The sequence below is a fragment of the Triticum dicoccoides genome, chromosome 4B (assembly GCF_002162155.2).
Source record: "Triticum dicoccoides isolate Atlit2015 ecotype Zavitan chromosome 4B, WEW_v2.0, whole genome shotgun sequence".
NCBI classification, from domain to species: Eukaryota; Viridiplantae; Streptophyta; class Magnoliopsida; order Poales; family Poaceae; genus Triticum; species Triticum dicoccoides.
Genome location: NC_041387.1, coordinates 394,192,920 through 394,220,855, shown reverse-complemented (window position 1 = coordinate 394,220,855; position 27,936 = coordinate 394,192,920).

The following is a 27,936-nucleotide window of genomic DNA, read 5'->3' as shown; positions in this document are numbered from 1 at the left end:
GGCCGGTGCCACGAACGCGTGCCCGCACGCATGGGCTCGGGGGCAAACGACGGCGAGGGCATAGGGGAGAGCTTCTCACGGGGCAGCAGAGGCCAAGGGGAAGCAGAGGAAGAAGCCGAGCGCCATTAAAGCATGTCGGAGCACTGTGCTCCCGTGGGCGCTCGTCGGCGAGCGTCGGTGAGCTAGCTTCTGGAGGGGGAGAGGGGTCCAAGAGGACGGCGACGACGAGGGCAATCTACTGGAAATGCTCATGGGCACGAAGACAGCGAGAGGGGGAGGGGCCTGAGCACAAACGGCCACTGGACGCGCTCATGGCATGCCAAAACGGTGGTCACCACCAGTGCTGGCATGTCCGGGAGGCAAACAGCTGGCAAACATTGTCTAGTGGTAAGTCCTTCCTAGATAGGTTTGATCTGAGGTGGTAACTTGGTGAAAGAGGCTCTGGTTAAAATGTTAGTGAGCTCTGAAGTTTACTGCAGTAAACTTTACCAGCTCAGTGTGGTCAACAGGGATATGCTTGAGGCCAAAGAGTTTGTCTTCTAGGTTGAGGTAAAGAAGGACTTACATCCTGGTAAGTTGGAGGATATTTGGATAAATATTTAATGTAGTTGCTTAACAACCACATAATCTGATCAGAAATGAAGATCATGAAGGGGCACTCACATGGAGTGTCCACTAGGGCTAAGACTGGGCAAGGCTTAGTCATATGGTCAAATGAAGATGCTCACCAAGTATCATACCATTTGGCAAAGCCAAAATGGTACTTGCTTCACAAACATCTTCTCTGGACAGAAACTTGAAATAATATTGGTGGTCAAATGGATCAGTGGAATGATGCCAAAATGGGTGGAGAGATGTTATATGGGTATAAGAATGATCTGGTTATTTATTAGGATTTTTGAAGCAATATAAAATATACTTGCTTCACAACATGAAAATATTGCCAGAAACAAAGATTTGCTCCTGTGCTCACATAGATGATTAGATGGGGCTACAAATGGGTGAAGGGGTTTAATATGAGCACATTAAGGAGTGTGCAAAAGTTCAACTCATTTGGGTACTCCTAGCTAGTACTTCCTTAACAAAGCTTTCTGTTTGACACAAACTTTGAAAAACCACTGAGGAAGATTGGATAGGCAAATAAATTTGACTTGTGCATGAGGCAATTATTTTGACATATAAAGATGCCCAAAAAGGTTGGGAGTCAATAGGAGAAATATAAATGACACTTCCTTCACAAAGTGCCATTTAGGGCAGAATAGGAAATGAATTATGGGAGGATTATTTTTGAACATGGCAATGAAAAGTTTTGCCATATTTGATCATGATATGATCCAAACAATTTATGAGAATTATTTGGGAACTTTAGGAGTGAGGGAAATATAGGTTGCTTCACAGCCTAGGGCAATCTGGGTTATTCCTTTAGTAAAAAAGGAATATTCCCAATAAAAAGAATATTGGGATTTGGGCTAGGATGGTAATGACAGGGTCTAGGGAAAGATTTGGGAATGACTAGCCACTCTGGAAGCAAATAAGAGGGCATCTTCTTTAGTTTCCAGACCACAAAGCCACGAAAAAGAAAAACTCAGGCCAAACCTCGGAAAAACCAAAGAAAAAGAAAGGGCCAAAAATCAGGCTGTGACTTGGCCGTAGGCGGGCTCCGACTGCCCGTGCACAAATAAGGGATACAAAAGAGTGCCCCTATTTTAGTACACCGTCACACTCTCTCTCTCTCATGTTCTTGCCTCAGAAAACACGGATTTTGATCTCTTTGCTCAAAGCTCCACTTCAAAACTGTTTCGGGGGTTTGTTGCTTGGTATGTGACTCCTCCATGTGTCCAATTAGTTTTTGTTTTAGTGGTTTATATTTAGAATACTTAGCTACTCTTGGTGTTGTTGTAGATGAGCTTGCATGTTGAATTCTTAGAGTTCTAAGTAGTTTGAATGTTTGCTATGGCCTCTATACATCCCTATGAGTAGTTGCTATCATTCTTGTGAAGTTCTGTTAATAATTTTTTCATGACCATTTTTTTTAGAAAATTGTACACGAACATTATGAGCTTCTTCGGAAGGAGTTCTTTGAGGAGTAGATCCTCGGAGGCATCCTCTAGCAGCAGCTCCGTTCGTCGGTCCTATGATGAACCAAGAGAAAAGTCCATTCGAAGTGCCACCACCAAAACATGCTTATGGCCATGCAACAATTACATGGTGAGAGTTGGTATTAAGGAGGAATTTGAGCAATTAGTTCACAATGTCGAGCTCGGTCCCTATATTTCAGATAAGTGTGACCAACGCCTCATCCTCACCGAATCATTTGTCAAAGAATTTAAATTCTTTCCCCGTGAGTCTAGGGTGTGTTTTAAACTTTATGATAATCCATTTACCATTCTCTAGAAAGGTTTGCTCACCTCTGCAAAATCCCATTCTGGGGTTCACTCGATGAGCCACCTAGGTCTGAGTCTGAGTCATTCTTAACTAGTCTTTGCTTGGGTGAAACTAGAGGAGTGTCACAAGGTAGAATAAAGAGCATACATTTTCCTGCAATTCAGTACTTCGCATTATTTAATGGAAAATGCAAAGTAGGCAAGCAAGACTGTAGTACGCTTTATGCTCCAGACTTGGGCCTCATACGCGTTGCTCTCACCGGTGAAAGGAGTTATAACCTTGCAGCGATTGTTGCACGCAGACTACAGCATAACGCTAATAGTGGCTATTTCTATATATGGCGGAATTTATGCCACGTGTTTAGCACGAGAGTTGGGTGTTTCACCTTTGCCCTTTAACCCTATCCTACCCACGCAGTATTTAGACTTTGATGCTTTAAAAAGCCATAAGATCCTCAAGGGAAAAATTCATGACTTCACTTATAATCTGTTGTTTAACCAAACTTCTGTTGTGCACACATATTTGCCTACGCCTGCTCTTTTTTACTGTCACAACAGAGGAAGATATTTTGTTCTTGAGAGCGAGGCTCGAGCTCACAACGCAGCAGTGGAGGCAGCACAGTGGGAGCTTGGGGGGGTATGTATTCCCACCGACATTACATTCATGTTCACACATTTAATTCCAGTTGTCGGTGTCCACACTTTTTCATTGTATGATCCATGTTTAATTTATTTTCTTGCTTTCTTCTTGTGTGTATGAAAACACTTTGAGAAAATCCCAAAAACATGTTTCTTGCTTCTTTTTGTTTTTTCTTCCTGGTTTAAATTTTTGTAGTTGTAAAAAGAAAACCCAAAAAGATTTACTTGTTCTTCTTTTACTTGTTGGGAGCTTTCCCGTGTAAATAGTTTTTCTCGTTTTTCTTTTCTCTTTTTCATTTGCTTGCTTTCGAAAAACCAAAAAACTCCAAAAATATTTCAGCGTGTTTCTCTGAATTTCTTTTTTCTTTTATCGAGTCATACCCAGGAGAAGACCATGATGAAAATGTTGAGTGGCTATCATTTGCATTATTGTTGATCTAACAAAGATCCCATATTACCTTGTCTTCTCCTCTTAAATAAAATGTTTGCAGATTCTAACTTAGTCCACGACACTCTTGCAATATTATTATTTCAAATCATTCGGTCGTGCAAGTGAAAGGCAATAATGAAGATATTAGATGAACTGGCCGTGGCAGAGAGAAACGGGTATGAACTCGACTTGTTCTGTTTTTGTAAATATGTTTAACCTAGTATCCATGCTTCAGCCTATTATGATCAAACATGTTTGCAATGACAATTAGAGATTATTAGTTTCTCATGCCATGCATAAGTAGCTAGGAGTGAATAATGACTTATCTTGGATATCAACATTGCGTTAAAATGATTGTGATGTAGTATGATGATATGGTATCCTCCTCTGAATGTTCGGGTGGCTTGACTTGGCACATGTTCATGCATGTAGTTGAATCAAAACCAACATAGCCTCTATGATATTTATGTTCATGGTGTTCATATCCTACTCATGCTAGTATTCAATGTTACTTATGCATAATGCATGTTCATGACCATTGTTGCTCTCTAGCTGGCTGCTTCTCAACCTATTTGCTAACATTCGCCTGTACTAAGTGGGAACTCTGCTTGTACATCAAAAAACTAAAACCCAAGTTATTCCAGATGAGTACACCATACCTACCTATATGCGGTATTACCCTGCCACCCTAAGTAAATTTGCATGTGCCACCTCTAAAAACTTCAAATAAATATCCTTTTTGTGTGCCTGGATCGTTCATGGAACGACAGGAGGTAGTCGGTATCTTCCATGCTAAGTGGGTTATTCTCAGGTCGAGTGTTTATTCACTCGCCATCGCACGAGAAAAGGGCAGTAATAGGAATGCCCAGTCCCAAACTGCAAAAATAAAAGAGCTTACAAATAATCAAACAAAAACTCCCAACGGCGTCATAACCTTTACATTTCCTCTTGGGAACCGCTACTAGCGTGCTTAGCATGGAAGAGATTGATACCTGGTGATCGTGAAGTAAATGAGAAGGTTGCATGTCTCAAAATATCATTTACCTCTTTTAAAAACTTGAGCTCTGGCACCTCTGCAAATCATTGCTTCCCTCTGCGAAGGGACTATCTATTTACTTTTATGTTGTGTCATCACCTTCTTAAATAAGCGCCGGAACCTGAGAGCACTGTTGTCATGTTGATGCATTGTGTATAGCTAATGTTGGGTGCATCATGACTGGAGCTTTTCTACCATGACTTACAATGTTTAGTCGCAGCTTGAACTTTGGGGGTGCTCTGCATTTATGTTTTGCGGTCTCAGAAAGGGCTAGTGAGATACCACTATTGTCATATTATATCATGGTTGTTTTGACAATGTGTTGCTATTTGAGATATCTTATTATTGCTCTCTAGTTGTTTATGTCATTGATATGAGTGAATATAATTTTCAAGAGTTATTGTCGACATGGTTAGTTATAATCCTTGCTAAAAACCCGGGTGTTGTTTAAGCTTATTTATGAAACAAGAGCAAAGGAGTTCGTAAAAGTTTTTATTTTTCACTTTCAGTTTATTAACTAAATTGCTTGAGGACAAGCAAAGGTTTAAGCTTGGGGGAGTTGATACCTCTCCAATGTATCTACTTTTCCTAACACTTTTCCTCTTGTTTTCGACTCTAACTTGCATGATTTGAATGGAACTAACCCCGGACTGACGTTGTTTTCAGCAGAACTACCATGGTGTTGTTTTTGTGCATAAACAAAAGTTCTCGGTATGGAACGAAACTTTGCGAGGATTTTTTATATCAAATAAGAGAATTTCTGGAGCCAGGAGGTACCTAAGGGGGGCACCTGGGTGGGCACAGCCCACCAGGGAGCGCTAGCCCCCCCAGGCGCGCCCTGGTTGGTGCTGCCCACCTAGTGGCCCCGCTGACCCTCAAACCGACGCTATAAAATCCCATATTTCCAGAAAAAAATCAGGGAGAAAGAATTTTTGCATTTCACGAGACGGAGCCGCCGCCGTCTCCTGTTCTTCATCGGGAGGCCAGATCTGCAGTCCGTTTGGGGCTCTGGAGAGGGGGATCTTCGATCTTCGTCATCACCAACACATCTCCATCGCCAATTCCATGATGCTCCCCATCGGGAGTGAGTAATTCCTTCATAGGCTTGCTGGTCGGTGAGGAGTTGGATGAGATTCATCATGTAATTGAGTTAGTTTTGTTAGGGCTTGATCCCTAGTATCCACTATGTTCTGAGATTGATGTTGCTATGACTTTACCATGCTTAATGCTTGTCACTTTGGGCCCAGGTGCCATGATTTCAGACCTAAACCGTTTATGTTATCACCATTATATCCATGTTCTAGATCCAGTCTTGCAAGTTATTGTCACCTACTACGTGTTATGATCCGGAAACCCCGGAGTGAGTAGTCGGGACCACTCCCAGTGATGACCGTAGTTTGAGGAGTTCATGTATTCACTGTGTGTTAAGGCTTTGTTCTGGTTCTCTATTAAAAGGAGGTCTCAATATCCCTTAGTTTACAATAGGATCCCGCTGCCACGGGAGGGTAGGACAAAAGATGTCACGCAAGTTCTTTCCATAAGCACCTATGACTATTTACGGAATACATGCCTACATTTTTATTTATGGACTGGAGCTAGTGTCTTATCGCCCTAGCTTATAATTGTCTCATGATGAATATCATCCAACGAGGCACCGATCCAATGCCTACAAATTTATCTTATATTGTTCTTGTTAAGTTACTATTGTTGCTACTACTATCGTTACTGCTACAATATCAGTGCTATCACTGTTACTGTTACCGTTACTACTGATGCTATCATCAAAACTATCATACTACTGTGCTACTAATCACTTTGCTACCGATAATTAATCTCCAGGTGTGGTTGAATTGACAACTCAGTTGCTAATACCTTCAAATATTCTTTGGCTCCCCTTGTGTTGAATCTATAAATTTGGGTTGAATACTCTACCTTGAAAATTGTTGCGATCCCCTATACTTGTGGGTTATCACGCACCTGGCCTTGGTCATCATGGTTGATGTCACCTCAGCCTCATGGGGTGAGGGCTTGCATAGAAATCTCCGCTCCTCGGGAGGCCGCCTGTGAAGGTCGCTTCTTCAGGAGGTCTTGATGTCGTCCGCCTCGCGAGGCTTGGCCCCTAGTGAGGGTCTTGTCTTGTTGCTGCTGAAGATGGGTCGTACCAGGCTGTCGAAGGGGCCACACCATGGGCCACAGACAGGCAAGTCTGGGTACCCTGGTTCCCAGAACACCGACATACATTGTTTGTTAGTTCGCATAAGATAGCCATCCTTGAGATAATATCTCTCCCAAAATGTGTTAGCTTTACATTTGGCATAAGGAATGGCAAACGAAGTATCATGCACATACAATTCTTCAATGTGCTCAAAGTGAATAACATTCAATTCAAGTTGAGTAACTAACATGCACTTGCAGGAAAGAGCATCCACTACTACATTCTCTTTTCCCTTAATGTAGTTTATCACATAAGGAAAATATTCAATGAATTCACTCCATTTGGCATGTTGTTTATTCAACTTGGTTTGACCTTTAAGGTACTTGAGTGTTTCATGATCCGTGTGGAGGAAAAATTCATGAGATCAGAGATAATGCTCCCAAACATGCAAAACTCTCACTAAAGCATACAACTCTTTGTCATATATGGGATAATTAAGTTGTGCGTTGGAAAGTTTTTCACTAAAATATGCAATGTGTCGCTTTTCTTGCAGCAACACGCCACCTATGTCATTACCACTAGCATCACAATGCACTTCAAAAGTTTTATGAGAAGTTGGTAAGGCAAGTAATGGAGCATGTGTAAGCATGTTCTTAAGCTACTCAAATGCGGTAGCTTGAGAGGGTCCCCATACAAAGGGTGTTCTTCTTACTCAAATCATGTAAAGGTGATGCAACAGTGCTAAAATCCTTAACAAATCGACGATAGAAAGCGACTAGGCCAAGGAAACTACGCAGTTTTTACAAATTGGTTGGTTGTGGCCAAGTTTAATAGTGTCAATCTTAGACTCATCAATGGGAGCACCCTTAGAAGAGACAACAAAGCCCAAGAAAACAAGCTTATCAATAGAAAAGTCCATTTTTCCATATTCACATAAAGTCGCTCGTTTCTAAGAACTCGCAATACGTCTCTAAGATGTTTGACGTGATCTTCAAGAGATTTACTAAATACAAGGATATCATCAAAATATACCACAATGCAAATGCCAATATATTTGTGAAGGACATGATGCATGATGCGCATAAATGTGCTAGGCGCTTGAGCTAAGCCCATAGACATGACTAGCCATTCATATAGACCAAACTTGGTTTTAAAGCCATTTTCCATTCGTCGCCCTCTTGCATGCGAATTTGATAATAGCCACTTTTAAGGTCAATTTTAGAAAATGGTGGCTCCACTAAGTTCATCTAGAATGTTATCAAGGCGTGGAATGGGGTTGTCTGTAACAGACAGTGATAGCGTTGATGGGATGGCAATCGGAACACATGTGAAAACTACCATCTTTCTTAGGCACAAGTATGACCGGAGCGACACATGGGCTTAGGCTCTTACATACTTACCCCTTTTTCCATGAGATGTTGTAGTTGCCTTTGTATTTATTTTGTCTCATCGAGATTGACACGGTATGGTGCCTTGTTTGATAGGGGTGCATTGTCAATGAGGTCGATGCGGTGCTCGATGCCACAAAGTGGAGGAAGTCTTGGAGGTAGAAAATCGGGGAACACGGCCATGAATTCCTGCAATAGATGAGACAACACCAAAGGTAGATGTTGTGAAGTATTAGTCCTCACTGCTTCATCTTTGCACGTAAGTACAAAGTGAAAAACGCTCGATGGGCTCTCACTCACATCACTTATGTCTCTTTTAGTGGCTAAAAGCACTAAGTTTTTCTTGTTGCTCATCGTGGAGTCACTCAATTTTGGTTGTTGGCGCTCACTCTCTTTGTGGTGGTTCGCTCGCTCATTATTCCCTCCATGATGGCTCGATGCTTGCTTGTCGGCGACCACTTGACTTGGCGACATAGGTCGAAGCACATACTCCTTGCCCTTCATCTTGAAGTTATAGTGACTGGTTCATCCATTGTGGATGATGCAGCAGTCAAATTGGTAAGGTCTTCCTAGGAGGAGATGGCACATGGACATATATAGGAACCACGTCACCCTCCAATGTGTCTTCATATGTGCCTATCTTGAAGGAGACTTGAACGGTGTGCTCCACTTGAATGGTGCTGGAGTCACTTAGCCATTGGACCTTATAGGGGCGAGGGTGCTTCATCTTGACTAATTGTAGCTTGGAGCATAATTCTTCGCTTGCCAAATTGTGGCAACTTCCGTCGTCGATGATGACCTTGATGGAATGCCCTTGGATGCCAGCTTTGGTATGGAAGTTATGGCATCGTTGGTCTTCATCTTGTTACTGTTTAAGTGTCAAGACCTTGGAGACAACTAGAGTGAGTCTCAAATTATTGTCACAAAGACTTGAGCAACCTCATCTTCATTCACTTGGCGGTGCATGTCCACATTCTCAAGTCGCTCATGGAGTCACAGGTGTCGTCATCATCGGCGATCATGGTGTGCTGTGTGGGACATTTGTCTGTCTTGTGGCCACGACCTTGGCGAGTGAAACATTGGATGGAACTTGTCTTGGTGGTAGCATCTATCCGTTGGAGTAGTTGTTGATGAAGCTCTTTCCTTGTAGTTTCTTGTAGTAGGACGACTCGAAGAAGTCAATGGTTTCTTGGAACTTGACTTGTTGTTGTTTGTGGGTGTAGCTTGAGTAGTTGTTGGAGGTGTTGTAGTTGTGCAAGCATGGGTGAGGGAGTTCCGGACTAGGGGGTGTGCGGATAGCCGAACTATCATCATCGGCCGGACTCCAAGACTATGAAGATACAAGATTGAAGACTCCGTCCCGTGTTCGGATGGGACTTTCCTTGGCGTGGAAGGCAAGCTTGGCGATACGGATATGTAGATTTCCTACCATTGTAACCGACTCTGTGTAACCCTAGCCCTCTCCGGTGTCTATATAAACCGGATGGCTTTAGTCCTTAGGACGAACAACAATCATACCATAGGCTAGCTTCTAGGGTTTAGCCTCCTTGATCTCGTGGTAGACCCACTCTTGTAACACACATCATCAATATTAATCAAGCAGGACGTAGGGTTTTACCTCCATCAAGAGGGCCCGAACCTGGGTAAAACATCGTGTCCCTTGTCTCCTGTTACCATCCGCCTAGACGCACAGTTCGGGACCCCCTACCCGAGATCCGCCGGTTTTGACACCGACATTGGTGCTTTCATTGAGAGTTCCTCTGTGTCGTCACCGATAGGCTCGATGGCTTCTTCGACAGTCATCAATGATGTAGTCCAGGGTGAGACCTTTCTCCCCGGACAGATCTTCGTATTCGGTGGCTTCGCACTGCGGGCCAATTCGCTTGGCCATCTGGAGCAGATCGAAAGCTACGCCCCTGGCCGTCAGGTCAGATTTGGAAGTTTGAACTTCACGGCTGACATCCGCGGGGACTTGATCCTCGATGGATTCGAACCACAGCCGAGCATGCCACACTTTCACGGTGAGCATGATTTAGCTCTGCAGCCGGACAGTACCCTGGAGGCCGCACTCGAACTCCCTTCGATCTTCAAGTCGGAGTCGGCTGCGCAGATCGAGGACGGATGGCTAGACACCGCCCCGGGAGCTGCAACCTCTACGGTGATAGAGCCGAACACTGACCTTGTCCCTCATAAAGCTCGTGACTCCGAGGTGCCGGACTCCTTGCCGGACTCCAAACCTCCCGCGCCCCCTCCGATCGAATCCGATTGGGCGCCGATCATGGAGTTCACCGCAGCGGACATCTTTCAACACTCACCTTTCGGCGACATCCTGAGTTCGCTAAAGTATCTCTCGTTATCAGGAGAGCCCTGGCCGGACTGCGGCCAGGACGGTTGGGATGCGGACGACGAAGAAATTCAAAGTCCACCCACCACCCACTTGGTAGCCGCTGTCGACGATCTAACCGATATGCTAGACTACGACTCTGAAGACATCGACGGTATGGACGACGATGCCGGAGACGAACAAAAACCAGTGCCTACCGGGCACTGGAAAGCCACCTCATCATATGACATATACATGGTGGATATCCCAAAGGATGGGAATGGCGAAGGAACAGAGGAGGATGACCCCTCCAAGAAATAGCCCAAGCGCCGGCGTCAGCGGCGCCGCTCTAAATCCCGCCACAGCAAAAATGAAGATTCCGGCACTGGAGACAACAGTACACCGGACAGTGCCGAAGACAACCCACTCCAGCAAGATCCAGCACAGGAGGATGGAGACGCCAGCACTCATGAGAGAGCGGGAGAAGAAGAGGTAGAGGATTATATGCCTCCCTCTGGAGAGGAAGCAAGCCTCGACGATGATGAATTCGTCCTGCCTGAGGATCCCGTCGAACAAGAGCATTTTAAACGCAGGCTTATGGCCACGGCGAACAGCCTCAAGAAAAAGCAGCAACAGCTTAGAGCTGATCAAGATCTGCTAGCCGACAGATGGACTGAAGTCCTCGCGGCCGAAGAGCATGAGCTCGAATGCCCCTCCAAAAGCTACCCTAAACGCAAGCCGCTCCCCTGATTAGAGGAGGAAGCGTATGAACCCGCATCACTAGGAGACAATACGGCTGACCGACCACCCCGTGGTCGTGACAGAGAGGCCTCTAGGCCCTTCACTAGACCCGTACCCTGGCACCGCTCGAAAAGCACAAGACCATAGGGGAACGCTCCGGACTTGCGAGATATATTGGAGGATAAGGCAAGACAATCAAGATCGATCTATGGATCGCGTGGGCGCCCCACGGTACGTGACGACAACCGTCGCGCCGGACACGGTAAGTCCGGCCGGGCCGAACAAAATAGACAAAGCTCTTTTGAGCTCCGTCGTGATATCGCCCTATACAGAGGCGCCGCACACCCACTATGCTTCATAGATGAAGTAATGGATCATCAAATCCCTGAAGGGTTTAAACCCGTGAATATCGAATCTTACGATGGCACAATAGACCCCGCGGTTTGGATCGAAGACTATCTTCTTCACATCCACATGGCCCGCGGTGACGATCTTCACGCCATCAAATATCTCCCCCTCAAGCTTAAAGGACCAGCCCGGCATTGGCTTAATAGCCTGCCAGCAGAGTCAATTGGGAGTTGGGAAGACCTGGAAGCTGCATTCCTCGATAACTTCCAAGGCACGTATGTGTGACCACCAGACGCTGATGACCTAAGCCACATAATTCAGCAGCCAGACGAATCGGCCAGACAATTCTGGACACGGTTCTTAACAAAGAAAAAACAAATCTTCGACTGTCCGGATGCGGAGGCCCTCGCAGCCTTCAAGCATAACATCCGCGACGAGTGGCTTGCCCAGCACCTGGGACAGGAAAAGCCGAAATCCATGGCAGCCCTTACATCACTCATGACCCGCTTTTGTGCGGATGAGGACAGCTGGCTAGCACGCAGCAACAACCTCAGCAAAAATTCTGGCAGTCCGGATTTCAAGGACCGGAATGGCAGGTTGTGTCGTAACAAAAGCAAACGCCGCATCAACGGCGACAATAGTGAGGATACGGCAGTCAATGCCGGATTCAGAGGCTCCAAACCTGGTCAGCGGAAAAAGCCATTCAAAAGAACTGCTCCGGGTCCGTCCAATTTGGACCGAATACTCGACCGCTTGTGCCAGATACACAGCACCCCTGAAAATCTAGCTAACCACACCAATAGGGACTGTTGGGTATTCAAGAAGGCAGGCAAGTTAATTGCCGAAAACAATGACAAGGGGCTGCATAGCGATGACAAGGAAGAGACCAGACTACCGAACAATAGAGGGCAGAAGGGTTTCCCCCCACAGGTGCGGACGGTGAACATGATATACGCAATGCACATACCCAAAAGGGAGCGGAAGCGTGCACTTAGGAATGTATACGCGATGGAGCCAGTCGCCCCAAAGTTCAATCCATGGTCCTCCTGCCCGATCACTTTTGACCGAAGGGACCACCCCACCAGCATCCGCCACGGCGGATTCGCCGCATTGGTCTTAGACCCAATCGTCGATGGATTTCACCTCACCAGAGTCCTGATGGACGGCGGCAGCAGCCTGAACCTGCTCTATCAGGATACAGTGCGCAAAATGGGCATAGACCCCTCAAGGATTAAACCTACCAAGACGACCTTTAAAGGCGTCATACCAGGTGTAGAAGCCAATTGTACAGGCTCAGTTACACTGGAAGTGGTCTTCGGATCCCCGGATAACTTCCGAAGCGAGGAGTTAATCTTCGATATTGTCCCGTTCTGCAGCGGTTATCATGCCTTGCTCGGACGTACCGCGTTTGCAAAGTTCAACACGGTGCCGCACTACACATACCTCAAGCTCAAGATGCCAGGCCCTAGAGGAGTCATCACGGTCAACGGAAACACTGAACGTTCTCTCCGAACGGAGGAACATATAGCGGCTCTCGTGGCAGAAGTACAATGCAGCCTCTTAAGGCAATTCTCGAGTCCGGCCATTAAGCGGCCGGACATAGCTAAGCGCGCCCGAAGTAACCTACAACAAGACCACCTGGCACGTTCCGAGCACGCATAGCAGTGCGGCCCCAACCCCAACCCCTGCAAAACATCCAAACAGGTCCTTCGCGTACACCATTACACTCTGAAGATACAATGGGCATGGGGAGAGGGGCACGACCACAATAAGCCCAGACTGCGGCTCAACCACACCTGGGGCTCTCAAGTGTGTCCTTCTTTTTTTTCTTTTCACCTTTTATTTTTTACCTACAGGACTCCGTTCGTCAGAGGCCCTGTCCGGCAGCAGACCGGACGAACTCACGATGCAACAGCCAGGGAAGGATCAAAGGCTACAACGAATATACAGGTGGTCTCCATTACGAGCATTTTTATACACCAGTCCGCAGCCTACCCCTGGAGGGGGACATGTTTAACAGTCCCATCCCTTGCTTATCGCACTATTTGTATCGTTCTGCATTCATAGCAGCACTTATTGAATAAAACAATGCAGCACCTTTTTGCTTATAATTGCATTTCTTTTTCATACATATGTTAAAATTACAACATGTCGCATCCGTACACTTTGGTACGGTTAAAACACACTAGGGGCTTATGTTTCCCGCATCATGGTGTGATAAGTCCGAACACTTTCACAAGTGCGGCACCCCGAACTTATAGCACTATATGCATCGGCTCCGAATCATGTCTTGGGTCAATAGTTGGGTTTTCCCGGCTCCCATGTTTTGGTACCTTATGTTCCGTTATATCGGCTAAGGTAGCACTGGGAGAACCACTGCGATTGCGCCCCACTTGAGCTGGGTTAACGCCTTAGTGGAGAAAGCTAAAACTTACAGTCATGATGAGGTGAGAGCCGGTCGCTGTTCGAGAGGTTTTTGCGAGTCCTTAAAGACTTATGCCGCTTAGAGCGAGGAGCCGGATCTTGTCCGGTCCAGGCATGGATAGCACCCCAAATTCGGCCTTCCGAAGACTAGGGGCTTTGCCGAAACTTAAAATTATAGAATTCTATGGCTAAGTGAGAGTGTTCAAGCATTATAAGTCCGGTTGCCTTGTTCGCTGTGTTGAGCACCTCCCTCGATGGACCCAAAAATAGGAACAAGAGTGCTCAAGTTTATCCCGAACACCCCAGCACTTGTGGCATGGGGGCTAAAGCCGATGACTTGCCATCTCTCAGATTTGATAAACAACCGCACAGAAGGTAATATTTTAAATTAACAAGCGTTGCTTAGCGCATATGAACTAATTTTTCAGCGCACAGGATAACAAAATGCGAGTCTACTCAAAAATTACATCTTTGGAGCACTCCCCCGCAATAGTGCGGGCGCCCTTCAGCACACTCTTATAATACATCTCGGGCGTGCGATGCTCCTTGCCCTCTAGTGGCGGGTCGGTAACAAGCTTCTGGGCATCCATCTTGCCCCAATGCACCTTCGCGCGAGCAAGGGCCCGACGAGCACCCTCAATATAGGCGGAGTGCTTGATGACTTCAACCCACGGGCATGCATCCACCAGCCGCCGCACCAAGCCGAAGTAGCGCCCAGGCATGGCCTCCTTAGGCCACAGACGAACTATGAGGCCCTTCATGGCCTGTTCGGCCGCCTTGTGGAGCTCGACCAGCTGCTTCAGCTGGTCGCTAAGGGGCATCGGATGTCCGGCCTCAGCATACTGAGACCAGAAGACCTTCTCCGTCGAGCTCCCCTCCTCGGCCCGGTAGAATGCGGCAGCATCGGACACGCTGCGAGGAAGATCTGCGAATGCTCCTGGAGAGCTCCGAATTTGGGTAAGCAACGGGTAATTAACACTCACATGCTTACTTTGCATGAAAAATGCCTTACCCGCTGCTATTTTCTTCACCGCCTCAATCTCCTGGAGGGCCTTGTAGGCTTAGGCCTTAGCGGCTTTGGCACTCTCAAGAGCCGTTGCAAGCTCAGACTCTCGAGTCTTCGAGTCACGCTCTAGGCTCTCATGTTTTCTCAAAAGATCCTGGAGCTCTTGCTGTACCTCCGCCACCCGCGCCTCCTGTTTCTCTCGCTCGGTGCGCTCTGCGGCCGCATTTCGTTCGGCTGCGGCCACCGCCTCTTTCAGGGTCGCCACCTCGTTAGTGGCCCCTGCAATACCCGCGTTATCCTTGTCATTCTTTTTGCAACCAAAATCCTTTTATGTAAGGTACAATTTTCATAAGGTGTTACTCACCTTCCTTGTCCTCGAGCTGCCTCTTGGCACGGCCGAGCTCGTTCTCGGACCGCTCGAGGCTTTCCTTCAAAGTATTGACCTCCGCAGTCAGTGCGGCAGAGGTCAGCAGTGCAGCCTGCAATCCCATATTGACATATTTTTTATAACTCCTGCGTATATCTTTTTAGATCCTCAGTCCGGCTTTTCTTTCCGAACACCGAACCGAGCATCAGGGGCTACTGTCTATGCGGTACCATTTTATACATATTGAAATTCTTACCTCAAAGCCTGTTAGAAGGCTGCTGCAGGCTTCGGTCAGCCCGCTCTTGGCGAGCTGCACCTTCTGAATCACCACACTCATAACAGTGCAGTGTTCCTCTTTGATGGAGGCGCTGTTGAGCGCCTCCAGCAAGTTATCTGGCACCTCCGGTTGGACGGAGGCAGCCGGCGTCACGGTCTTGCCCTTCTTGCGAAGGGGTCGCCCGCCGGACTCCAGAGCCACTGTGGGTTCCGGGGCCGAGTCCGGTGCAAAGTCCGGGAGGTTTTCCTGCGACACCTCTGGGGCCCTCTCCTCCTGGTGGTCCCTTCTTGGGATCCCACCTCGGCATCGTCCGCATCACGGGGGGTGGAGGCCGTTGGAAGGGAATCCATATCCGACGCACCTAAGGACCCGCTCGACGAGGCGGGAAGATCATCCTTAGGCGGACTGCACGGTTGTATGCGGCATTAGAAAGACATTATGTGGCGAAAAATAAAAACCTTGAAGTTATTCGGGAGTCCAGATACTTACGATCTCGCCAGGGGCTTGGCCCTTGGAGGTCAGTCCTCGTCGTCGTCACTGTTGTTGGCGGAGCAGTCCGAGGGAAGAGTATTTACCTTCTTGGACCCTTCGGCCTCCCTTGTTGGGGAGGACTTCCTTTTCTTCCCTCCCCACGCTGGGGGAGAGGCTTTCATCTTCTCCTCCTCGCCTTGGTGGGAGGAGTCGGCCTCGGATTCATCATACGATAGCACCTGAAAACAGGAACTCTTCCGAGTCCCCGTGGCCTTCTTCTTGGCCTTCTTATCCGGCACCACGTGGGGTGTCGGAGCCAGCAGCCCCGTTAGGCGGGCGTCCGCTGGGTCCTCTGGCAATGGGGCCGGACAGATAGTCTGTTCGGCCTTCGCTAGCCATTCCTGTCAAAGGTAAAGGGAGTTTAGATCCTGCATAGAGTCAAACTATAGAAAACAAGTGGTGAAATCACTTACCTCGTCAGCTGGACGCTGCGAGCGGAATCCGCGATCTTCGGTAGCGGATGCGGGAGCTTCGGCGCCCTTGAACAGCACCTTCCAGACATCTTTGTACGTAGTATCGAAGAGCCCGCTCAGGGTCTGGTGCTGCGCCGGATCAAACTCCCACATGTTGAAGCCTCGTCGTTGGCACGGGAGAATCCGGCGGATGAGCATGACCTGGACTATGTTGACAAGCTTGAGCTTCTTGTCCACCAGCTTCTGGATACAGGCTTGGAGTCCGGTCAGCTCCTCCGAATCCCCCCAGATCCGGCCGCTCGCTTTCTAGGAGGTGAGCCATGTAGGGATGTCGGATCTGAATTCGGGGGCCGCTGCCCAATCAGGGTCACGCGGCTCGGTGATGTAGAACCACCCCGATTGCCACCCCTTGATGGTTTCCACGAAAGTGCCCTCCAGCCACGTAACGTGGGACATCCTGCCCACCATGGCGCCTCCGCACTCCGCTTGGCTGCCCTTCAGAACCTTCGGCTTGACACTGAAGGTCTTGAGCCACAAGCCGAAGTGGGGCTGGATGCAGAGGAAGGCCTCGCACACGACGATAAACGCCGAGATGTTGAGGATGAAATTCGGGGCCAGATCATGGAAATGTAGGCCGTAGTAGAACATGAGCCCCCGGACAAAGGGATGAAGTGGGAAGCCCAGTCCGCGGAGGAAATGGGGAAGAAATACTACCCTCTCATGGGGCCTGGGGGTGGGGATGAGCTCTCCCTCGTCGGGGAGCCGATGCGCGATGTCGCTGGACAAATATCCGGCGTCGCGCAGCTTCTGGATCTGCCCCTCCGTGACGGAGGAGGCCATCCACTTGCCTCCCGCTCCTGACATAGTTGGAGAAGGTTGAGGTGAGAAGTGCGGACTTGGGCACTGGAGCTCGAGTTCACAGAGATGGATAAGCCAAGGAGGAAGAAGGCGCAGGTAAAAAGGTTGGATCTTTATCCCCTTATATAGGCGGACAAAAACATGTGTCCCCACCGGCCTGGTAAAACTCGCTTATCTCCCAAGCGTCACAATCAATGGCGCGGTTGGGTTGCCCACGTCCGTATTGATGGGAATCCCGGAATAAGGGGAACACGATCTCTGCTTCGACAAGACGTGCCAAGGAAACCGCCTCGCTAAACGCGCGGAGGTGGAACAATAAAAACAATTCGAGTAAAGGCTTGGTAATGGTGTGACGCCACGCCACAAAATACGTCAGCAGATTGAACTTGTGTAATATTATTCTCTCTATGGTGGTATGTGGAATTTATTTTGCAGAGCCGGACACTATCCTGGTGTTCACAATCTTCTATAAATTATTCGGAGGAAGAACCCGCCTTGCAATGCCGAAGACAACATGCGCGCCGGACTCGTCATCATTGAAGCCTGGTTCAGGGGCTACTGAGGGAGTTCTGGACTAGGGGGTGTCCGGATAGCCAAACTATCATCATCGGCCGGACTCCAAGACTATGAAGATACAAGATTGAAGACTCCGTCCCGTGTCCGGATGGGACTTTCTTTGGCGTGGAAGGCAAGCTTGGCGATACGGATATGTAGATTTCCTACCATTGTAACCGACTCTGTGTAACCCTAGCCCTCTCCGGTGTCTATATAAACCGGATGGCTTTAGTCCTTAGGACGAACAACAATCATACCATAGGCTAGCTTCTAGGGTTTAGCCTCCTTGATCTCGTGGTAGATCCACTCTTGTAACACACATCATCAATATTAATCAAGCAGGACGTAGGGTTTTACCTCCATCAAGAGGGCCCAAACCTGGGTAAAACATCGTGTCCCTTGTCTCCTGTTACCATCCGCCTAGACGCACAGTTCGGGACCCCCTACCCGAGATCCGCCAGTTTTGACACCGACAATGGGAGTAGGAGTCATAGGTCTTGGAAGAGTACTTGGAGTACTTGAAGTCATATTTCACTTGTTGCTCTGCCTTGGCCACTTGGTGCACTAGCTCGAGGAGGTTGGAGTATGGTTGGAAGTTGAAAATCTTCTTGATTGGATGGTTGAGTCCATTCCAGAAACACGCCATATTTTGCTAGTCGTCTTCCATGACATTGGCTCGCATCATGGCAATCTCCATTTGTTTATAGTAATCTTTAACCAACTTTGTGCCTTGCTTGAGTTGCAACTTTTGGAAGAGATCACATCTATAGTGTGTAGGCACAAAACAGGCTCTCATGGCATCCTTCATTTGAGTCCAAGTGGTGATGGGTGGTTCACCTTTCTCTTGGCGTTGCTTGATGACTTGCTCCCACCAAATGAGAACATAATCTTGGAACTCAAGTGAAGCCATGGCTACCTTCTCTTCCTCATCATAGTTATGAAGACAAAATATCTTGTCCACTTTTAAGGCCCATGAGAGGTAGTCTTCGGAATCGGTGCTTCCAGAGAACTTAGGCATATTAATCTTGAGCTTGTCGTAGCATTTCTCCTCATTGTGATTGTTGTGAGGACGATGTCGCTCTTTCCTTGGAGGTGGGCTTCAACCTCTTGCTCCACTTGGTTAGCTTGCTGTTGAGGGTGAGGTATTCGTGACCGGTTCCTCATTTCCTCAAGATGCGCGGCTTCCTCTCGTCTCACTTGGCGGAGTGCCTCTTCTTCTTCGCGCACGCGACGGTTGTGTTCGTTGACGGCGTGAGTCAAACCCTAATTTGATGATCTTTTCACACTTTGAGGGGGAAAGGGGGAAACCAACAAGAACAACAAGGGGAATCACTTAAACAAACCAAAATCACACATCCACTAGAATAGCATACATGAGATCCACAAGCATAACGAACATCAAGGGAAAATAGCACAAAGGTAAGGTTCTTCCCAAATCCAAAGGGGATGAGGTCTTGATGATAGTCTTCTCCACAAGGGAGGTCTTGATATCCACTTGGAGATCTTATCCTAAGAGCTCTTGATCTCCAAGAGGAGGGGTAGATGAGCAAAGCCCTCTCTAGAATACCTTAATATACTTTGCTAACCATACTTTGTCCAAGTGAATGGGTATTTATAGTCTAGGGGGGAGAGAGGGATACATGGGCCAAGGCCTGAGTTGTTACGCACAGACAAGCTCCGGACATCCGTAAGTTACCGGTCCTCTGGTATCTTGCGAGGGACCGGTCGTCCCGCACAGGTTAGACATCCGCCGTTTTGGCTCGGGTACGGTGTTGGCGGATTTCCAGAGGATGTCAAATGTCCGGAGGGCGTCGGTCTTCTGATGTTTTTGTATTGGACATGTTGCACCAGATTTCCCGAGGAGCTCGGTCGTCCGGCCGCTGGGACTTGTGGGACGTCTGGTACTTGCCGGTCTTCCGCCCACTATAGAGTTCGTCGGTTGGGTCTTCTGGCTGGCTGATCATCAGGGCGCCGGACATTTAGTAAGTACCAATCATCCGGTGGATGTAGCTTGCCGACAGCTCCTTCTCTTGCTTCTCGCGCCTGGCATCCTTGTCGTCTTGTCCATTGTTCATAGTGTTGGGAAACGTAGCATGCAATTTCGAAAAAATTATTACACTCACGCAAGATCTATCTAGGTGATGCATATCAACAAGAGGGGAAGAGTGTGTCTACATACCCTCGTAGACCGAAAGTGGAAGCGTTTGACATCGCGGTTGATGTAGTCAAATTTCTTCTCGTTCCGACCGATCAACCACCGAACGTATGGCACCTCTGAGTTCTGCACACATTCAGCTCGATGACGTCCCTCGAACTCTTGATCGAGCAGAGTGTCGAGGAAGTAGATGAGTTCCATCAGCACAACAGCATGGTGACGGTGATGGTGAAGTGATCCTCGCAGGGCTTCTCCTAAGCACTACGAGAATATGAACGAAGGCATAAACTGTGGAGGGGGCGCAGCACACGGCTAACACTAGTTGATGTTGTGTTCTAGGCACCCCCTCCCCACGTATATATAGGTGGGAGGGGGAGGGGAACAGCCTTGGGGCACCCCAAGTAGGAGGAATCCTACTTGGCGGCCTAGTCCAATTCGCCCCCCCCCCCCCCTTACCATATTTCCAGAGGGGGAAGGAAGGACGAGAGAGGAGGGAAGGAATGAGGAGAGAGGAGGGAAGGAAGGGGGAGGCTGAATCCCTCCCCTTCCTTCTCTCTTCCCTCTTTCCTTCCTCCTCTAGTTCGGCCCATATGGGGGGCGCAGCATCCCCTGCTGGCTGTTGCGTTTCCCCTCTTGGCCCATTAGGCCCATATCTTTGCCGGAGGGTGCCCGGAACACCTTCCGCTGACCTGATACACCCCGAAACACTTCTCGTGTCTGAATACCATCGTCCTATAGATCAATCTTTACCTCTCGACCATTTGGAGACTCATTGTCATGTCTGTGATCTCATTCGAGACTCCGAACAACATTTGGTCACCAAATCACATAACTCATATAATACAAAATCGTCATCGAACGTTAAGCGTGCGGACCCTATGGGTTCGAGAACTATCTAGACATGACCGAGACACATCTCCGATCAAGAACCAATAGCGGAACCTGGATGCTCGTATTGGCTCCCACATATTCGACAAAGATCTTTATCAGTCGAACCGTTATGACAACATATATTATTCCCTTTGTCATCGGTATGTTACTTGCCCGAGATTCGATCGTCGGTATCTTCATACCTAGTTCAATCTCGTTACGGGCAAGTCTCTTTACTCGTTCTGTAATACATCATCCTGCAACTAACTCATTAGTCACTTTGCTTGCAAGGCTTCTTATGATGTGTATTACCGAGAGGGCCCAGAGATACCTCTCCGATACTCAGAGTGACAAATCCTAATCTCGATCTATGCCAACCCAACAAACACCTTCGGAGATACCTGTAGAGCATCTTTATAATCACCCAGTTACGTTGTGATGTTTGATAACACACATGGCATTCCTACGGTATCCGGGAGTTGCATAATCTCATCGTCGAAGCAATATGTATTTGACATGAAGAAAGCAATAGCAATAAAACTAAACGATCATAATGCTAAGCTAACGGATGGGTCTTGTCCATCACATCATTCTCCTAATGATGTGATCATGTTCATCAAATGACAACACATGTCTATGGTTAGGAAACTTAACCATCTTTGATTAACGAGCTAGTCTAGTAGGGGCTTACTATGGACACGGTGTTTTGTTTATGTATCCACACATGTATCAAGTTTCCGGATAATAAAATTCTAGCATGAATAATAAACATTTATCATGAGATAAGGAAATATGAAATAACAACTTTATTATTGCCTTTAGGGCATATTTCCTCCAGTCTCCCACTTGCACTAGAGTCAATAATCTAGTTCACATCGCCATGTGATTTAACACCAATAGTTCACATCGTCATGTGATTAACACCCATAGTTCACATCGCCATGTGACCAACACTGTCGTGGATTTGTCACGGCAGATGTCCTCGTGAAAGGACTTAGTCGTGGAGCCATCGCTACGGGTTAACTTGAAGGGGTTAAAGCGGACACAAAGACACAAGGGTTTATACTAGTTCGGCCCCTTCGATGAAGGTAAAAGCCTACGTCTAGTTGTGATGGAATTGATGTGGTTTTGATGGCTAGGGAGCAAACAAGCTTCGCCTAGGCTCGAGTTGTTGTTGTCTGTCCTTGAACCGCCGCCGGGTCGTCCCCTTATATACACGGGTGACGCCCGTCGGTCCACAGAGTCCCACACCGGTTCATACTCGTATCCCGGTTGGTCTCTCTCTATTCCTAACTTACAATGCAAGTTTACATATCAAGCCGGTTTACGGCTACAGGTTCTAAACCGACTACAGGCATTGGGCCTTCATCTGCTTAATCACCTTTAAACCACTAATGAAGCTAACCTAGCCCAAGTAGGCCGGTTCACACCCAGTGGTAATATCCCCAACATTAGGCCCCAGATTGATTTGAACTGGTTCATGTCAATCCTTCACAAAAATCTTTGTCTTCAACATCTTCTGGTAATTGGTAAACCGCCATGTCGTCATCATCTCTGGTTGCTGTAAACCGGCATGACGTCATCATGAAGTTAACATTTATGACGCCTTCCTTTATTAATAGATCTACGATACCCAAGGCAGCAGCTCCACTTCTGAATCTTGTGGCTCCTGGATTCGCGCACCTGACACACGTCCCCTGCCTTATAAATAGGACCGAAGGGTCATTTCCTTTTCTCCCCTTCGTCTCTTTCTCTTTGTCTTCCTCGCGTCGCCAGCCTCGGAGCTCCGCCGCCGCCGTTGACCTCTGCACCGTCTTGGGCCGCTGCATTAACCTGAACGCACCAGAGCACCGCGGTAGCCTTCCGCGTCTTCCTCGACTCTGGTAAGCCTTCTGTTCTTCTTAACATAGATCTATTCTAGGGTTTCATGTTCTTGCTGTATTCATCACTTGTCCATACTCGTACCTAGACTCCTTGACATATCCGTGAAACCCTGCTCTGACCAGCAGTAGCTTTTTAGCATCCGCCTGTAATTTTACGCTCAAGTCTATAGATCTCATCCACATTCCTACCCATTGATTTACTTCTGTTCTGCTTTAACCTTTTGAATATTTTCTGTTTTTCTGATCTTGCTTTAGATCCATTGCTGCAATAAGACCTTGTGAAACCTGTTTCTGCATACTTAGCCATCCGCAACCTCAATTGCTTTCAATGTTTAGATCAGGCGGTTTAACTTAATATATAAAAAGTTAACAAACCGGTATATGCCATTAGTCCCCATGTTGAACCGCCAGAACTCTTTAGCCATATGATGTCGCTTCATAGAAATCCGGTTTAAATGTACTGCCTCCGGTTTAACATTGTTCGTACCAGCGCATTCTTGAACCGGAATCACTTATTTCTTGTAGATCTCGTCATGGCCAAACAAGTATATGAGTGCAACTGGGTTCCTTCTCGCGTCACAGAAACTTAGTTGGAGGATTTAGTTTCGATTGGCGCTTTAGACAGCAAAGATACTATCCACTGGAGGGTTCCTTGTGATGAATGTCCTCCCACACCTCAAGAGGGAGAGGTTGTGATTTTTGCGGATCACTTAGCCCGGGGCTTCAAACCGCCCGGCTCTAAATTTTACCGGGATGTGTTAGCCAATTTTCAACTCCGCCCGCAAGATACTGGCCCCAATTCTGTTACCAACTTATGTCACTTCCAAGTGCTCTGTGAGGTATACCTTCAAGAGAAACCCACAGTTGAATTGTTCAGAGACTACTTCCACTTAAACCGCCGCACAAAATTCACTGATGGTCCCAATACCGAATTGGGCGGTATGGCAATTCAGAAAAGGAAAGAAATCACTTATCCCCATGCCAGACTACACAGTCACCCCAAGGAGTGGAATGCAACATGGTTTTACTGCAGAGATACTTCTCCTGATGATGAAAACCCTTTGCCTGGCTTTCGTTCGGAGTGGCTCAGCAATACACACCCCTTCCCACAAAGGTTAAGTGCCAAGGAGAGGAGTAAATACGCTCCACAATTATCCAAGCTCCGAGCCTTCATGGCCAACGGTTTAACAGGAGTAGATCTTGCACGCTGTTGGATATCATGGAGCATACTGCCTCTCAGCCGGCGCTCCGGTTTGATGTGCGAATATACTGGTAGTGTTGATGACCCACTCCGACACACCAACATCCAGCTCTCCGATGATGAAGTCACAGAGGCTGTGAAGAAAATGCTGAATGAACCGGAGCACCTCTGCGCTCAAACTGGCGGGCCCCCTTTCTGTGCCACCAACAAACCGCCAGCTGTAAGATTTTGATTGTACTTTTTACTGAACCTGTTATTGCTATCTCTGTCTGACATCAATTGCTGCTTAACCAGGGTGATAATCCGTTTTGGAGCAAGAAGCTTCCACAAGACAAACCGGAGAAAGCAGAACGGCCAACCCGGCTAAAGACCAAGGTCATCAAGAAGCCTGCTAAAAAGAGGAAAACCACTGCTTCATCTGATCCGGCTGTAGATGATGATGTGGGTAACTCGGACCTTGAGGTAGAACTCGATTCACTAGGCTTACTTTTTACATGCCTTATTGATGATGATACTTGTCAGGGCGACGCTGAAGCCAGTAATGCCGATGTTGCTGAGGTAATTATTCTCTCTTCCGATTCAGATCCTTTGCCTTTGCCAAAATTTCGCCAGGCAAACCGGAAAGTAAAATTTTCTCATCCTCTTGCTTACTTGGATCCCAAATTTCTTATGAAGACTCAGCAACATGAAGCTCTCCGTACAACCCGGCACAGCGGCCAAGTAGTTACCTCCGCCGGTTTATCAAACAGTCCGGTTCGAAAACGCCGCTCCGAGGTCTCCGGCCTTTTTATTAGTTTATGTCCTAAAGCGGGTTTCATCCGTCAACCTCTTAATCCGTCCGACTCCGATTATCAGGTTACTTCCCATTCTTCCTCTGGTGAATCGTCGGCCACTCAGCTGCCACCACTGAAAACGGTTCTTGGGTAAGCTAGACTGAACATATGCTTCTGGTATACCACGTTATAACTTATGTTGTTCCTTGACTCTTTGTTTCTCTTTTAGGGCTAAACCTAAACCAAGCAAGAAAGCCCGCCTGAATAAAGCGGCCGAGGAAGACACTGCCCCTGAACAGGATAAAACACCAGATCTTGAAGCGTTCGTTCCTGAGGATATTCCCAATGATCCTCCTTTGCAAGATGATGCCATTACTGATAAAAGGCCTATCGATACCTTAGTCCCTGCTGACCAGCCTGCCAGCTCCGTCCGGATTGATAGATCCCGCAGTCCTTCAAAGCCTGCCGATAAACCGACTGCGCCAACGCAAACCGGCGAGTCAGAGGATGATGACGTTGTAATTACCGGCATAGGTCGCTTTGAACCAGGGAATCCTGTCGCTTTGGCCAAGCATACTGTGAAAGAAGATTTTTCTGCCATGAGCAAAGGCAAATGGGATGTTGATCTGGAAACATATGCTGCTCTGGGTGCCCGAGATCTTCATTCTGGTTACTTGAACCGGCTATATACTAGTCGTGACTGTGAAGCTGGCATGGTAAAGATGATGAGAGATAAATTTGAGGTAACTTCCTTGTGCTTCTTCTTTCTTTAATTACTGTCACTGTATTAATCCTCCTAGCCCCCAAGGGCCGGTTTGTAACCTTCTTCAAGCCGGGACTTGAATATGGTCCTCAATACTTTGAAATCAATGTAGCCCCCAAGGGCCGGTTCAACTTAGTATAGTTAAACCGGGACTCCAATAAAGATTCTAACATCAGAACATAACTGAGCAAATAGCCATTAGCCCCCAAGTGCCAAGTTGAATACCTGTATTGAGCTTGGGACTTTGCGATTTAGTAATAGATGAAAATTGAAGGTGCATTAGCCCCCAAGTATCAAGCGTATAACTTGTTATGTGGTTGGTACTTCAAATTCTTGTATCGTTTGTTGAAAGCCAAGCACTGTCTTTATGCAGGCCGAAGTGAGGATCAAAGAGGACCGGATTACTGATCTTCAAGAAACTTTGAAAACCCAACAAGCTGAAACCGACAAGGCAAGGGAAGAAATAGCCAGCGCTTTGAGCATCACAGAACAGCTGAAAGAGGGCTTCAAGAAGGAGCGGACTGATTGGGCCACTGAGAAGGCCGATTTAATAAAAAGAGCTGAAAACGCTGAAGCTGCCCTTAAACCGGTGGTAGATGAGCTGACCGCCGTAAAGCGACAAGTACATTCCATGACTGCTGCTATCTTTGGTAAGCTCCTTTTGGTTTCCTGGACAACTCTGGCCTGCTTATAATAGATCCGGTTTGTGATCTTTCCTGTATTGTTGCAGGTACATGCATTGGTCACTTAGGGTCAGATGTTCGGAAGAAGTTGAAGGCTGCCTACACTTTAATTGAACAGCTGTATACCAGAGCGCAACGGATCATCACCACTGCATCTCATAATAATCCGGCACCCACTTTAATCCAAGACACTCTTAATAGGTTGTCAATGCTTCCTGCTCGGATTGAAGAACTGAAAAAAATCTGCTGCTCGAACCGGAGCCATTAATGCCTTGATCCGGGCAAAAGCATGGGTGCCGGATTTCGATCCTGTTGAGGTAGCTCAAGGCTATCCCAGCTTGAAGGAAGACGGCTCAGAATTCAATGAAGATGAATTGAGGGCGATAAACCGTGCAGTATGCCCTCTGGCTTGTCAATTGGCTGAAGAGGCCAACTTGTCGCATTATCAAGCTCAGTACAATGATCAGAACAAACGAGTGCCTGCACCAACTCCTGAAGCGGAGAATCTAATTCCTCCAATCCATAAGCATACTTACGCTCCTGATATTGAACTGTCTTCTCTGATCCATGAAGAGGCTATCTTTCAAGCTTTAATGGGAATCGACTGGACCACTGTTGATTTCCAGCCAATGGATAGAGACGAGGAAGCTGAAGCGGCACGGAACGACCCACAACCATCAGACCGGTTTGATGAGCAGGCTTGAACCGGAAGCCGGTTTAAACAACTGCCTTATTATGATCTGCCAAAATAACAATGATCTTATTTGGGCACCGCATTGCCTTGTAATAGGATAGTCAATACTGCTTCCTTGAATATGCCTTCGTGCATAAGTACTGATGCTTTTGCTTGAAATCCTCAATTTATATTTTCTGCAATCAGAAAATCTTGAACTGCGGTGGAGGTTATACCGCCAACCGGTTTATAACCTTGATATATATATATATATCGATGTATTTAAAACATATAATCAAATATGCGATACAAAATACCTGCCATCGCTGGGCATAAAGTTGGCTTAGCCAGGCTTGAAGCAGAGGTTTTATAAACCATTACCATCAAAGGGGAGAAAACAACTTCCGTGTTTTTTAAAATGCTGGCTTCCCATGTAAACCGTGCTGGGTCATTATAAGCCCCCCTGCTACTCCATGATTTTAACAGGAAAGTTAAATTGGGCATATTTCTCCGGATTAAAAATGAACTGAATCCCGTCAGCTGAACCGGAAAAAAGTGTTGTTGGTTTAAAGGAAACACAACAAAAATTGAAGAATAGTCATAAAAGAAATATGGAAGCAAAGGCAATGATAAAAACCATTTGCAAAAATATGCTTTACTAAGCTGATCAGATGGTGTTACCACGGTCGGACAGGACCAAGCCCCCAATAGGAGTGACAATGGTTCAAGTCAGCCAGGTCCCCAAATGAAACCGTCGCATTTATGCCGATCAAAAGGCGTGGCAATGGTTCGGGTTCGACCAAGCCCCCAAGTGATTCTGTGGCCTTAGGCCGATCAAGAGGCGTGACTGGTTCGGACACGACCAAGGCCCCAAGTGATATCACAAAGCTTTTTTTGAAAAGCAAATTTCAAGGGGTAAACCGGAGGCCGTTTTAAAACAGAACCACTCCATGTAACCACACATGATATGAAAGGACAGAGACCCCGCTTTAGCTGAGGCTCCGGTTTTATTATATCAATGATAATATATATACTGCCATAACATGTACATAGATAGAGC